Below are 14345 nucleotides of genomic sequence, written 5' to 3'. Positions count from 1 at the left end.
TGGGGGCGGGGCGGGAGGGAGGCCGAGGCCCGCGCGTCAGTACGGCGGCTGCGAGGCCGAGCACGAGCCAGGGCTCCTCCCCGCGCCGCCCGCCAGACGGTGGCTGAGGAGGCGGCGGGAGGGGATGGTGCGTCTGGCGGAGGCGGTGGCGGACGCCGCTACGGCTCCTCCATCCCCCCCGCCGTCGCCATGGGTGTGAGTAGGGCCCGCCGGCCCGCGCAGATATGAGGTACTGCCCAGCGGCGGCGGGAGGGGATGGGGAGGTGGAGGAGGAGGGTGGAGGGGGACGGGACGAACGAACGAACGACCCTCGCAGGGAGGGGCGACGGTTCGCCCCAGGCCAGCGGCGCCCGGCGGGCACCCACGGGGGGGTGCAGCGGCGCCTCTGCCCCCGCGGTGCCGGCGGCCGGGCGCGTCCCGGTGCCCGGGCCCGCTGACAGGCGCCCGGTGCCCGGCGCGGAGCTAGGCGCCCCGCTCCTCCTCGTCGCCCCTCAGCAGCCGCGGTCGTCGCCGGTGTGGGCGGCCCGGAGGGTGGGCGCGGAGCCGTGAGGCGGGGTGCGGGTCCGGCGCCGGCTGCTGCGCGCTGCGGCGGGCGCCGCTGGTCGCCTTCCTCGGGCTGGCCTTTTTTTTTTTTTTTTTTTTTTTTTTTTTTTTACCGTTATTAATTTTTATCGGTGCCTCTCCGGGGTGGGTTCAGCGGGTGCCGTTTTCGCAGCCGCGGTTTTGTGGGTAGAGGAAAGCGGGGCGGCGCGGTGGGGAGAGCCCCGCGGCTGGTGTGCGCTGCTGGCCCGGCGGTAGCGCAGCCCTCGCCGTCACGAGGCAGCCGTCGCTCCGGGAGGGAGCCGCGTCCCGGCCGCCCGTGTCCTCCGCGGGAGCTCGGACGTTGAGTGCAGGGGGGGGGGGGTGGGTTGCGCGGCCGCGGGCAGCGGCTTTCCCTTCGCCGCGTTGAAGTGACGGGTATTCCTGCCGCCTCCGTCCTCTCTGCTCCCTGCCCCTGCGGCGCGTACGGTCCGCCCTGGTGCGAAGGGAAGGAGGAATGCATGTCCCTTACCGCTGGAAAAGGGCACACGACCGACTGAACGAGGGAATGTGGTCAGGGCGTCAGGAAGAGGAAACCGGTACGCGGCTGGCTTTTTGTCCCTTCGTTTCTGTTTGCCTCGGATTAGCAGGCAACTTTGTGGATGATATTTCCTGTGGACGTCTTTTGTTCTGATTCGGCTGCTTCTTTATTTTGAAAGAAATGGGGTTTCTTGCATTTAGAAAACAGTATTTTCTGGGAACTCTAACTTTCTGTGGGGCGTGGATGTAATGATGGGGAAAACGCTTCTATGGTTCATTATAGACTATTGTTTAGTCAATAATTCTTGTTAATAAAATAACTAGCATTCCAGATGTGATAGCATGGTACTCATTAAAGCAAGAAACACTCTGTTTCCCTCTACCTCTTCCCACCCTCCAGTTCTAAAGTATGCTTTTTGTTTAGAGCTTGTATGGCAATATTTATTTAAGGTAATAGGTATGTATTTTAACAAAATATTTAAAGTCAACCTCCAAATGCATGCATTTTTTCTGAAATCAAAAAGCCGAACTGTGTATTTTAGGTACTGATGACTCTGGAGGGTGTTAGGCTGTGCAGTGTTATTCCACACTTAGACAACCTACCTTTCTTTTTTTTTACCTTTTTGTTTTAGTCACCAGTACCTTCCCTTGATGAATATGACCTGGTTATGTTTTTATACAGTATACTTTTTAACATACTGGCGAATTGATTACTGAATTCTTCTTTCTGTTTTAAAATGCTCACACTGCATCTCCAAAGCCCTGCTTGAGGGAGTGAGGTACAGAAGGAGGAGTCTTGCATGTCAGCTGTATTCGGATTTCCAAGTACAGGAATGAGGGGTGTACTTCCTTGTGGATGATGAGGAGGTGTACTGGTTGCATATAGAAGTACAGATAAAGAAAACAATTGCATTCTTTTTGTTAGTTTAGAATTTAGGATGTGCAGTCATCTGTGTTTAGGCATGCATGCAAGCCAAAGCAGCTTGAGCCATTTTAGCTTGCGTGATTAGCACTTGTGCACTCTCACTGATTTTGGCAGCTTTACAGGGGTCATGTTTCGTACAAATGAACTGTTTCTGAACAGTTTCTTCAGTGTATTAGGCTCAAACTTCATTTGAGCTGAGCGGGCTGCTCTTTGCACTTGTGACTTCACAGACCACGCTTAATTCTTTCAGTTCTAATGTTCCATCTATAGTATCCCACTGTCTTTCATTCCAGATAAGATCCTTTTCAGAGTAGCTGTGTTTTCTTAATAATTTTCCTTTGTATCCTCATTCAGTGAAATAACTGCCTAGATACAGTAAAATAAGAACTGATGTCTCAAAATAAACCAATGACCTGCAGTGCCTGTTCTGTCTCTTGCTGCTGTTAGCTGTTTGGTGGAAAGTCTGCATGCTCCTTACTTAATACCTTCAGTCATGCAATTAGGATAGATTTGGATTCAGGAAAGAATGTAAATCTAGCAATTAAAGAATTCTAAGTGATGATGTTGAATAGCCAGTTCTGGTCTGTCTTTGTACTGTAATAATGGATTGTAATTTTAGTTTATAGTAGGGTAACACCAGGGAGAATAGAAGTGTAAGAGTTCCATCTGTAAAATAAAAGGAAAAATAAAAAAGTTAAGGAAAATGTAAGCAATGGCTTGAGGAATGGGGAGAAGATCATCATCGAGAGTTATCAACTATGAACACTTCTTTATGATTTGTTTAGTAAGAGAGTAGACTAAATCATAAGCAGACAGATTTGTTTGGAATACACATTTCAGATGGAGGTGGTGCAGTCGTTAGCCTGCATGGAACCAAAGAGATCAGATTTTTTTTTTTTTTTGCTATAAAAATAAACCGAAGATTGCTTCTGCTCCTGTTGTCTGCTAGAAACTTTGAACGTGTGTTACTATTGTATTTAATACAGCTGCTGAACTTGAAATGCCCGATAAACAGTAAGCTGGTTTTATTTTTACTTGCATAGCATGAAATTGGGGGGTGTGGTAGCCAATTAGATATTTGGTCCAGTCTGAGATCTAATGATAAATTACTTGTGCACATAAAACCTTACTGTGAGGTGCTAGAATTTCTGTATGATATGTGCCAAAAGTAGTTACCCTCTTTTTTAAAAAGAGTACACTTTCTAAAATTAAAAAAGAATATAACAGATTCCACTGATTATTTTTGGGTGGCATTGTCATTGTAGGTATGTCTTGATATTTTAGTTGCAGATTGCAGTAGTCATGACTGTACTTGCCGATCCTTCATACAACAAAACAAAAATTTTATGGTTTTGGAGTGTGCATGTAGTTGTCTAGGTAATCCACCTGTCTAGAACGAATGTCCCTAGATAGCTCTGTGTGTGTGTAAGGGGTAGAGGTGGTCAAGGTCTTGGTAGACCGTGCACCATTTGTATAGGAGAGATTGATTTCTAATTACCGATCTTAAATACTTTTCTACGACTGAAACTGGAATTTGTCTATCTACTTCAGAGTGTCAGAGGATTAACTTCTTGACTACAGTAGGAAATGAATGGACATTATATAATTTTGTGGGGGTTGGAGCAAAGAGACATATCCTTTTGTCTTCCCCAGGAAGAAGGGTTTTTGTTTATTTCTGATGCAAAGGGTGCATTTTTACAACATTGCCTTCATTGCAACCGGTCAAGATGCAGAAAAATTAATTGACATAGTACATACTCAGTTTCAATTTCTCCTATTAAATATATTAAACTTACATACGTTGTATATTATATTTTCCTTTTTCATGTGTTGTTTCTAAGGTAATTGAATTAATTGGTGCTAGTGTCAGTGGTCGTTTTTCCTTTTCTCTGTAAAGTCAACTTACCACGAGTGTTGCGTGTGTAAAATGTGCGTCTGGAATTTTGAAGCAATCATGCTATTAATTGCCTGAAACATAAATCTCTGCTGTGTATTTCTCTTTCACAGTAGTTCTCAATCTCCCTTCCCCTTCTTTGTCTCTGGTGGTTGTGTGTGCCCACAAGACATTTGTTGTGACCATAGTTTTGACAGTTGGAGTTTAAATACTGTGGATTTATAAGAGGAAGTTTTTGTGTGATGGCAGTCCTTGGAAATCATGGGCTTGATGATATGTTCCAGCATTATGGATTAATGTACTTGTACTGGTATTATAGATTAGCAAGGCCTGGTAATAATATTAGAATAATTTTACTGAGGACTTGTTGTCTTGAGTTCAGATTTTCCTTTGTATTTTGATAAATACCTTCTAATATCTGTGGGGATTCTCTACCTACATATCTTTTAAGGATCTAGAGCTCAGGATGTCTAATCTACTGTAAATAACTGGACAGTGGTTTATTTTTGCATCCTTTCAAGATAACAGTTTTACTTGCTCTATGTAAATGCGCAATTTGTAGATAGTAGATATTAATATACTTCTGAAATACACAGAACACCTGGGTTTAAATCTGTGTTTTCTGAAAGAGGGTTCATGGAGATCCACCTGAAATGGTTGGGACTTCTCTGGAGGACTCATAATGAAACTCCTGTGTAGCATGTTGCTTTCTATGATTTCATATGTAATTGCTGTAAATATTATTTACAATTAAATATACCTATGAAATAATTAATGAGCTATATATGAGGACTTATTTGCAGCATTTGGAAAATTTCAAACTCAAACCACATGTAATAAATCTGAAGTAGTGTCTTTGAACTAGTTTACTAGTTAGCTGCTCTACTGATCTATTAGCCATACTTTCTCAAGATGTTTTCTAAAAGTAATTCCCAGACTTTACCACTGAGAGTAAAACAATGGAAAGTGAAGTTTTTAATGGAATATATACTTCATAGTGGAAACTTCCAGCTAGAATCACACATGCTGTGAGCAGGTAGTCTGGCTTTCCCAACATCCTGGACAGTTAACTGCAGTTTTTATCTTGTTGTTCTGGCCCCCCACTTCTTAAAGAAAGCACCAGTCAATTTCTGTGACTGTCTGATGTTACGATTTATATGTGTTCTTACTGAATGGTGTGTTAGGCATAGCTAAATCACCTTCATTGTATTAACTGCCCACAGATATCATCAACAGAGTTTTTGAGACTTAAAGGGCTAAACTAAACAATTCTGCATTAAAATTAAAGCTGTATGTTTGAGTGCTTGCTGAAGATATTAAGTGGCAAGTAACACAGAACACAGATCTTTTAAGTTTCTCAAATCTGACAGCCAGAGTTTCTGTACTGATAACTTTATTAGGTTTTGAAGACCGCCGGTATAATAGCTTACCAGCAGGAAGCTTTCCTCAGCTTTGACCTTGCTTTGTGATTGGAGGCATCTATAGAATCCTATTAAGATTTTGAGGTAAAGACTATATGCTTACTCTTAAATGAGACAGTGATTGTTTTAAGCAATCTATTACAATTTTGCAACATATTACAAAATAATTGTTTTGCCAATAAATTTAACAGTTATCTAAATCAAATTGTTGTATTCCTTCTGTGATTCTGCAGGCCTGCTAAGATCCAGAGGTACCTATGTCAGAGTTGCATTGGAGAAACAAGAACTTTTATTGATTTCTGATAGCACTTTTAAGTCTATCAGTGTGAGTACCTAGAAACAGTATATGAGAAAAATATTAAAATAATGTCTACTTGCATGTTTAAGAAAGAGCAACCACCCATCTTGGGGGGAAAAGAAAAAAAGGTATCATTTTCTAAACTGCTTATCCTATGAAATACACATTCACTTTTTGTTAGTTGCCCTACTGGTTGAACTGTAAAGGAGAAATCCAGTATTGACTATTAGGAAGGTAATTCAGCTGTGTGTCCCTGCAGAATAAAACAGTCTTGGATGCCCGTGTAGCTGAAGAAGCTGTATAAAGTCAGCTGCATAGCTAACTTTCAAAGGTCGAGGTGAGTTAATGCAGGGACACTAGGATGCTTATCAATGATGGCTATCTTCATATTATGTTACAATTTAACACCTATGGTTATGTTTTGGAAACTTAGTGCTTATATATTAAGTGTTCATGTGACTAATCTGAAAACTGATGATACGATCAAGCTAATTTTGTGTTTCGAGGTCACCAACTCTTTATTAAAAAAATCTTAGTACCTGTAAAAATACATTTTAATGTGCTCTAGCTTTGTATTACAGTTTCAAATTCACAAGCACAAGAATATGGCCTGCCCTATAAACTGTGAGGTGCAATATTTTATGTTTTTTAAAGCATGTTTTTTGATAGGTCATGGCAGGATTGATCAAAACTGTAGCGTTATCTTTTCTGCCACTCTTGCAACCAAAGAAGATAAAGGCTGAACAGTTCCTAGTTCGAGTTATATTACACTATGTTTAGACATTAGGTTTGCATTGTTAAGCCCTCATTCTGCAAGCTGTTCTGTATGAACACGTGCTTGTACCCATACAAAGCCGGCAGATGAAGAGAATCTGTTGCAATCTATAGGTGCACCTGTGAAGAGTTCCCTGCAGCTACATGGCCTTCAACTGTGTACAGATTCTGTATGGATTGCTGTGTTTGTGGTGAGGAGGTTTAAACAGAAGCTCAGTTACCCAGTGTAAGACTCTTAACAGCTTCCATAAATCTTCAGAGTATTTTGGAGAAGTGAGCTTCTTTCTTTCTTACAGAGAATCATAAACAAAAGCTGACAATGTCAGAGTTCTGTTTTGTAATAAAATGTCAGTAATCTCATTGTGTACCTAAGGAGATGGTGTAATAGTTTAATTTCTTGAAGAAAAATACTGACATTTTTTTCTTTGAATGACGTGTGAGTCCCAGTTGGATATACTCAGTTCTGTGTTTTTCTCAGGCAGACAGATAAGACTCCTGCGATACTCAGGTTTGGGTCTTTTGTTTGTTTTTGCAGGGACATCCAGTATAGTTGGCTTTTTTAAGATAGCAATTCTCTGACCTGGTCTTTCAGTGCATCTACTGCCTGTGCTGTTGCGATGTTTGCTTTCTTAGCTCCTTGCCTTCACCAGTCAACACTCTTTTTATCTGTTCTGTCTTTCTCTTTTTTCTCTTATATCTGTATTTCTTCACTGTAATGGTCCTATATATTTCAGTATTATCTGAAGGCTGGCAGATGTTTTTTCCCACTTAAGCTTTGTGTTTTGATGCTTGTTGATTTTGTTCTTTTGATGTTTGTAAGAGCCAACCCCAACAAGGAAAGACTGTATAAACTACTGGAAATAGGTTGTAGAGCTACCTGAAAAACTTTGAAAATTTTCTGACAAAGCAGCATTCCATTTTAATACCTCTGTTCTTTAGTGTGTGCTCATATTGCAAAACAGCATAATAAACAACAAAGAAGGAAGAATTTTTTGTTGGAATAAAGTATTGTGGAATTAAGTTGTTGTAGGTATTCGGGCAAGTATTAAATTTAAAAAAACAGACATATGAAAAGGTTTTTCCCCATTCTTTTCCAACTATTGCTTATAGTTGTCTTTCTTTTTTCTTTTTTTTTTTTTTTCCTTAATTCTGGTTTGTAAAACTTCAGAGGAAAAGTTCAAAACGTAGGAGTGTTAAAATACGTTTTCATGTGAGAAGATCATCTACACTTAAATTCATGGCAGGACATCATGGATTTTGGAGGTGTTTAATGACAAAGTTTGAAAGCAGCTGTTATCCAGCTTAGAAGTTCTGCATGTTCTGGTGTTCTGTACTTACTCTACTTAAAACAATAGAATATGCTCATAAAAACCTGAATAGCAACCTACTATCAAACATAATATGCAGATTTTAAGAAATATGATAGAAATTAAGTTTGTCTTATAGATGGTGTCTGCTGAAAAATGGTATTGCTTCAAGGAGATGTTGCCAAACTCTGTGATGACATGGGCAGGCGAAGAAGGCAAATGCATTTAATTTTTTGTGTGCTATAGCACTTGACTAGATGTAGTGTTGGCATTACTGATAAGCTCTAACTGGCTGTGGTCAGGAGTCATTATCAATAAGTCTGTCTTGGTGTTGAAAATTCCTGTTTGGCCAGAGTCCTTCAGATGGCATTAGTAATACAAAGAGGGCAATATTGGACTCTGTGGAACTAAAATAGTTGGATCCTCCCATTCTAATAGTGGGTTCCTACCACTGCTACACTTTTATGATCTCTGAACCAGCCTTGCTGATAGGAAGCTGCTAAGGGTGTTATCCATGCTTCATTACCACCGTTCTTACCAGAATAATCTGAATGGAGTTTGGCTGGTGCAGCATTTTCACTTTAACAGTTTCATGCTTTTTTGATTAATTAGTCATCGTGTTTGCACAATCAGAAGTTACGGAGAAACTGTAAGTCACATAACTCTGCGCTATAACTGGAATCTGCTGTTGTCATACAGAAATATGAAATACTCCAGATGCAGTGCTGACTTTAACATGTCAAATGCAGCAATAGGTTGATTCCTTAAATGTGTCGCAAACATACATCTGGTGCTACCATTTAAACTCAACATCTATATCTGAGAGGATTGGTTAAAACTTGTGCTGTCTGTAGATGATGTAAGCAAAACAATTTTGCCTTGTGGTTTTATTTTGGGAGGAGGGAAAAAGATGCATCCTTTTGAGTCAAGTACCCTTAACATTATTCTGAACTGCTGAAAAATGCTGTTGTATGACTTTTAAAAAAATTAGCTTATTTGTATTAACTAGTTGGGTGAGTTTAACCCAAAGGGTTTAATCTGCTATTATTTTAGAACTTGCAAAAAAAAATGTGAGTACTTATGTAATGACCCAGAAGTGTCCCTTAGTAAAGCTGTCTTCTAAATTAAAAAAACCACAACCAAACATTGCATGAACTTACCTGATGTGTTCTATGAACTTTTATATAAGACCTTGATACTTTGGTGCCTGTTCTTATTCTTCCTCTATCTTAGGAAATCTGGTGAAGTTTTATTTAATAGAAAACTTTTAGGTGGTGCTATGGGGAAGATCCTGGTGAAGACTGTGGACTGGTTGGTGATAGCATTTGTATGGGCAGTTAAAAGGAATTTAAAAGCTAAATTTGCATTGGAAGCCGATTGTCCAGAACCAAGTGGTAGTGTTTGATACACTGTGTGAATAAGAAAGAAATAAAGGAATATTTGATTAGCAAAAGCAGCATAGTATTTTTTGTGTGTGTCTGATATTAGCCATTTTAGTATCAAATCATCTTAATGCCCCCAGATTAGAGCTACTGGTGTTGTGAGAGAAAAATAGAAAAATTTGAAAATAGTTGATAAAGCCTTTCTTTAAAAGAAATAAATGAACAAAAAAGCTGAAGGCAAGCCTTTTCAATGTGAACATCATCTGATCCTGTGGACTCTAACTCTTAGTTTGAATACAGGCTTTGTACCACAAAGACTAAATTTGATGTGATGAATCTCTTGAGTATTTAGCCACCACAATTTGTTTATGCTGTGGCTTGCTTGTTTGTCAAACTGCAGCAGAAGACTTTAGGTTTCAATATTAGAATTTGGAATTTCATGGGCGGGTGACAAACTGGTAGGATCTGAGCTAGTTTCAGTCTACTCCTGCTTGTGTCTTGATACAGACTTCGGAGTCCTTACCGAGAATGGAGGAGAACTGTAGGACTAAAAAGGGTAGGAATATGTAGAATTGTTTTTCTTTTTTTCTTCCTAGCCTCACCACTTGCTTGGAGGCAAGGATAAGAGAAATGAAGCTTTGACCTTTCGGCGTCTTGGCTCTTATTAGTTGTTGGCTTGAGGAATTGAACGTATTCCAGGGATGACATGGTAGCTGACATTTCAGCAGACTGAAAGACTGTAGTCTTTTCAGCTGGTAGTTGTTTCTGGATACTTGGTAGGCTCCATTGATAGCTGAATAATAAACCTTCTGCCTATTGTGTATTTTTGGGGTTTTTTTTTGTGGAGTTTTAAGGACTTTTGTATAAGTAAGAGGGAGGATTCTTCCTGTGGCAGTTTTGATAGATGATAAAGTTTCTGTAATCAGAAACTGCATGAGGCTTCAGAAATAATTTTGCATTTTTTTTCCTGCTCTGCATGCTTCGAGCAGGAAAATGTTATGCTGTAGCTCCAAGGAAAATGGGGTTCCCTGCTGGAGTTGCTTAATTCCTCCAGTTTCTGGAATTTGTTGTGGCGGTGCCAAGTTCCTGAATTTTCCTGGGTTACCTTGATGCAATCCTGAATTAAGCCACCAGGGATTTGTTAGGAAAAGCACAGTACAGGCTAGTTGGGGCAGGGCAACAACTACATTAAAATGGCTTTCCTGAGTGTATGTAGGGAACATAATCATGCTGAATCTCTTAAATGGTTTTCTTCAAAATCAAAATTAGGCATTCTGCTTGGGAAGTTCAAAACAGTGGCAGAAATTTAGTCCTCTTATTTAAAACAACACAAACAAACCTTTTAAAATCTGCAAGTGTTATGAATCAAGAATGCTGACTCAGCTAAACTTTGTGCACTGAAACGAAACCTAGGAAGCCTGCATATTGAAATTCTTGTGAGTTTTCATTTCCTTTTATGTGGAGGTTTTTTGTGTTTTATTATCCTTTCCCAGCTTCAAAAAGGAAAAGAAAAGGGGGAGGGGAGAAATAAATACATATTAAAAAAAAAGTTAATTGAAGCCTGTGGAGAGAACAATACATGCAGTAACTCTCCACCTGAGATACTTTGTAGCTAGAGAAGGTTTAAAAAGACAGTAAATATAAAGGGCAAAAGGCTACTACAAATAGCACGGATATACCAATGTGCAGATTTTCAAACTTAGTTTGCTCTGATTATTGTTTTTAAGATGGCAGCAGCAGTTTCTAGTTTGGTACCAGGCCAGCTACAAGAGGAAGCCCTTGGTTTTTCTTGCAGTCCTCAGGTGCTTTTCTGAAGTAGCTTAGATACTTACCACGAGCCATGCTCTGCAGCTGGGGAAGAGAGATGGAAAAACACTAAGTTAACAAAATTAGCCAAAGAGAAAAAATGAAAGCCTGTCTTAACTAGGGTATTTTAAACATCCACCTGTTGAGTTCAGTTGTTATCCCTGTACTATATTATGAAACCAGATGAATATAGTCTAACAATAATTCCATCTTGTATCAGCTTGTCTTTGTCTCTATTAAAGACTTTATTCTGTGAAGATTTAAATAGAAACAAGTTTTATTGCGATAAAAGGAGCAGACAGAGGTTACCTAGTTAGGTGGGTTCCACCTTTCTTTTGATTTGTAGACTTCTAAAATATGTCTTCTGAGAATACGCACTTGGGGCAGTGTATAGAAACCTAATGTTAGGGTTGATTTTTCTTAGTTATTTTTGCAAGTTACCTGGAGATTTCCCTTGCCTTATATATGAGCTAAGGGAAACCATGCTCTCAAATTCTCATGGTCTCTCATTCTTGTTTTGCTGAGAGCAATGCTTTAGCTGATGTGCTTGTAGGCATACAGTACGGATACTGGACCTTTTTATGGATATGCACATCAGGAGACTTATAGCAGGAGTGATTGCATCTAAGCACAGAGAAAACAAAATGACTGCTTTGTTTTGAGAGGTTACAGAACCCAGCTTACATATGTGTGCAGCTACCACTGTAGAGCTGACATGTTCATGTGACACTTTTAAATCTCCCGAAGACTCACTAACAGACTCTCACAGGGGACATGGAAGTATTAGTAAAGTTGGCCTGTTAGTGATGTGATGATGGAAGTAATCAACGTGGAAAAAAAAGTCTCACGGAAATGCTACTCCAGAGGAGAAGCTTCTGGAGTAATGTGTCTGTCCTTGCAGAGTAATAGCAACTTGCATACCTACAGTTTGTGTGTGTGTCTGTTTACCTGTTCCTGGTTATCTGATTTGTTTTAAATTGCCCTAGTTTTGTAATGACTTCAGATTTGCACTGTAACTTGAATCACAGCAGTGAACATACTTTTCTCCTCCCACTAGGAATAGGCTGAATTTGTTGGGAAAGTATTTGGCAGTTGTATTCAGTTCATTCTGCTTGAAAAATATCTCAGCAGCTGGTTGCTATAGAATCATTATATCTCTTCCAGATTTTAATGTTTAGTGGGTTGGATACAGTGGGGAGGTCATTGGCAAGGTAACTGAAAAAAATGTGTTAAGTTCTTTCTCTCTTGGGATGTCGCTGGCTTAGTGCCTCTTTGTAGGACTTCTTTATTACTGTTTTTCAATGGCTTGCATGAGCAGTGCTGTTGGTGGCTGTGACCTCTGGCACTGCGTATCTGGTTACTCATATTTTTGGCCAGGCTGCAGCATTTTAATGCCGTGGCTCATTTTTTGTCTTGCATCTTTGTGTATCAGTTCAGTTGGTATGCCAATCTAAACATAAGCATTTAAAAAATGAGATTTAACGGTTTCTGTTATAGGTCTGCAACATTTACCTTTGCACTAAAACCAATAACAGAATTAGATCTCTCTTTCAGCTGTTAAGTACCTTGGAACAACGATGATCCTCCCCCAAGCTTTTTAGGTTTTGTTTATTTTTTTTCCTTCATAGTGCTTAACTCACAAATGATTTAGGTATGTTGCTGGGGCTTAATACCTGAAATTGCTGTTTTCCAAAGCAAATCATTTCTCCTGTAACAGAGAGAACCTTTGCCATATGCAGTCCTCTGGAAGATCAAATTTTAAGGATTTGTCTATGTAATCAAAGCTTTTTCATTATTCAGAAATAAATCGACCTGAAGTGTAGGCTATGGTCAGGATGGTCCATGCACTTCATCTTGTATCCCTTCAGAATTTTTTAAGAACGGCCTACTCTCAGGAGTTTGGTGTAAGCTATGCATATTGTTCTAATGGCTGTATATTGTTTGTGTGTTCAGGCAGCTATGTTTATTTGTGTCTTAATTTTCTAAATGTTTTAGTTTAGAAGCAGTCTGATAGCTTTCTTAATTGTCAATAATGAAATTGATTTCCCGGAAAGACCCATGGAAGACTACCCGATTTTTGGAGTAGGTTAACATAAGTGAATAGGTGAGTAAAACAGAAAACTTACTGCTCTATGTAGCCTTAAGTTGGCCACCAGCTGTCATTTCTAGCTTTAGCTCTGACATGTCAGTCTGTTTCAAGAAAGTTTGCCTCCCTCTTCTGTTATATGTTTCTTCATAGTATTTCCTGACAAGTAAATAGTACACACTGTCCTGAGGTATTACATTTTCTTGTTAGTCTTCAACATTTGCACTGTTACCCAGTTGCTTTGTTTCAACTTGATTCTACCACTTGGTACCCTCAGTTCTCTGAGGATTTTAACACTGCATGCTTTGACAATGTACGGGCTGCTGGCAATCAGATTTCTTGAGGCCTCCATTAAGACTTCATTTTTGGGCTGTTAAACCAACAGGAACTTTTCAAAAGGCTAGAGTAATGATTGCACAGTTCGAAGATGCTGATTCTTCTGCTTGGCCTAGTTCAAAATTCTTTCTCTTTTATTAGTATCTCAAAGGAACTGGAGGTGCTGGGTTTTTTCTTTTTCGCTACTCCTCAGGAATTCCAATTCTCAGCTGTACAAGCAGTGATTAAGTGAGCCATAGACAAATGTATATCCCGGATACTTGTGTTATTCTCTCAGTTGTCATCATGTACTTAGCATTGAAGAAATGGTAGTCAAAATAATTAGTGAGATTTTTCAGCAGGTTGTAAAGTAAAAACGTGAACTGTTGCTGTATAGTAGAACTCCTGTAGCTTGAAACAGTTGTCATGGACATTGTTCACTGGAGAATTAAAAATGAAAAGGAAAAAGAAAAGAAGTGTGTGAGTAAATGGCCTATTCAGTCTAGAATGTCAGTGCATCTCTTGGCAATGCTTGCTGATGGGCTTTATTGAGGATTACTTGTTGCTACTTTTTTCTCCTTTAACCATATGAACTGGCATTTTTTTACTGGAATTTTTACTTGCATAATTTGGGATTTCCTGCTTGAAAGTTGCACTAAAACAGCTGTACATTTGAAGGAGTATTTTGAGTACCTGAGTTCTGAAATGGTCAACAGCAGTATTTAAGCAGATGAGAACTGAGTCATGTTCATGTAATTTTATCTCTGTGGGTACTTTTTTGCTGATTTATGTGAGAAAGTAAAGTTAATTTGACTTATATGAGATTTATGCTAGTGCTGCTCTGGAAGCTTCAAAAGTGATAGAAAATAGTACTGTAGCTCTAGGATAATTAGTTGTTGTCGCTGGGTTTTCAGAGGAAATTAACAATCTTACTTTTGCTGTGTCCCATGCTTACTATGACCTTCTGCTTCATAGGACCTCTCATGATTGTTCACAACGTTGGAACTGAACATATCCAATAGAAACTGCTGTGTATCATACTTGGCATATTTAGTGCCTCCATTGGTTCTTGATTAAA

At 39.7% G+C, this 14345-nt stretch overlaps 1 protein-coding gene across 4 annotated transcripts in view; it reads left to right on the top strand.

Annotated features, from left to right (window-relative positions):
* Positions 1-12: 12 nt before the first annotated feature.
* Positions 13-14345, top strand: part of ITSN1 (intersectin 1) — a 141444-nt gene continuing 127111 nt past the window's right edge. For all 4 annotated transcript variants that reach the window (XM_075432445.1, XM_075432459.1, XM_075432452.1 and 1 more), the window contains exon 1: positions 13-229. The gene's annotated coding sequence lies outside the window, so the exon portion shown is untranslated. The remainder of the gene's footprint in view (positions 230-14345) is intronic.

Source organism: Opisthocomus hoazin, chromosome 1 (assembly GCF_030867145.1).
Source record: "Opisthocomus hoazin isolate bOpiHoa1 chromosome 1, bOpiHoa1.hap1, whole genome shotgun sequence".
Lineage (NCBI taxonomy): Eukaryota > Metazoa > Chordata > Aves > Opisthocomiformes > Opisthocomidae > Opisthocomus > Opisthocomus hoazin.
This window is presented reverse-complemented; position numbering and strand designations above follow the sequence as displayed.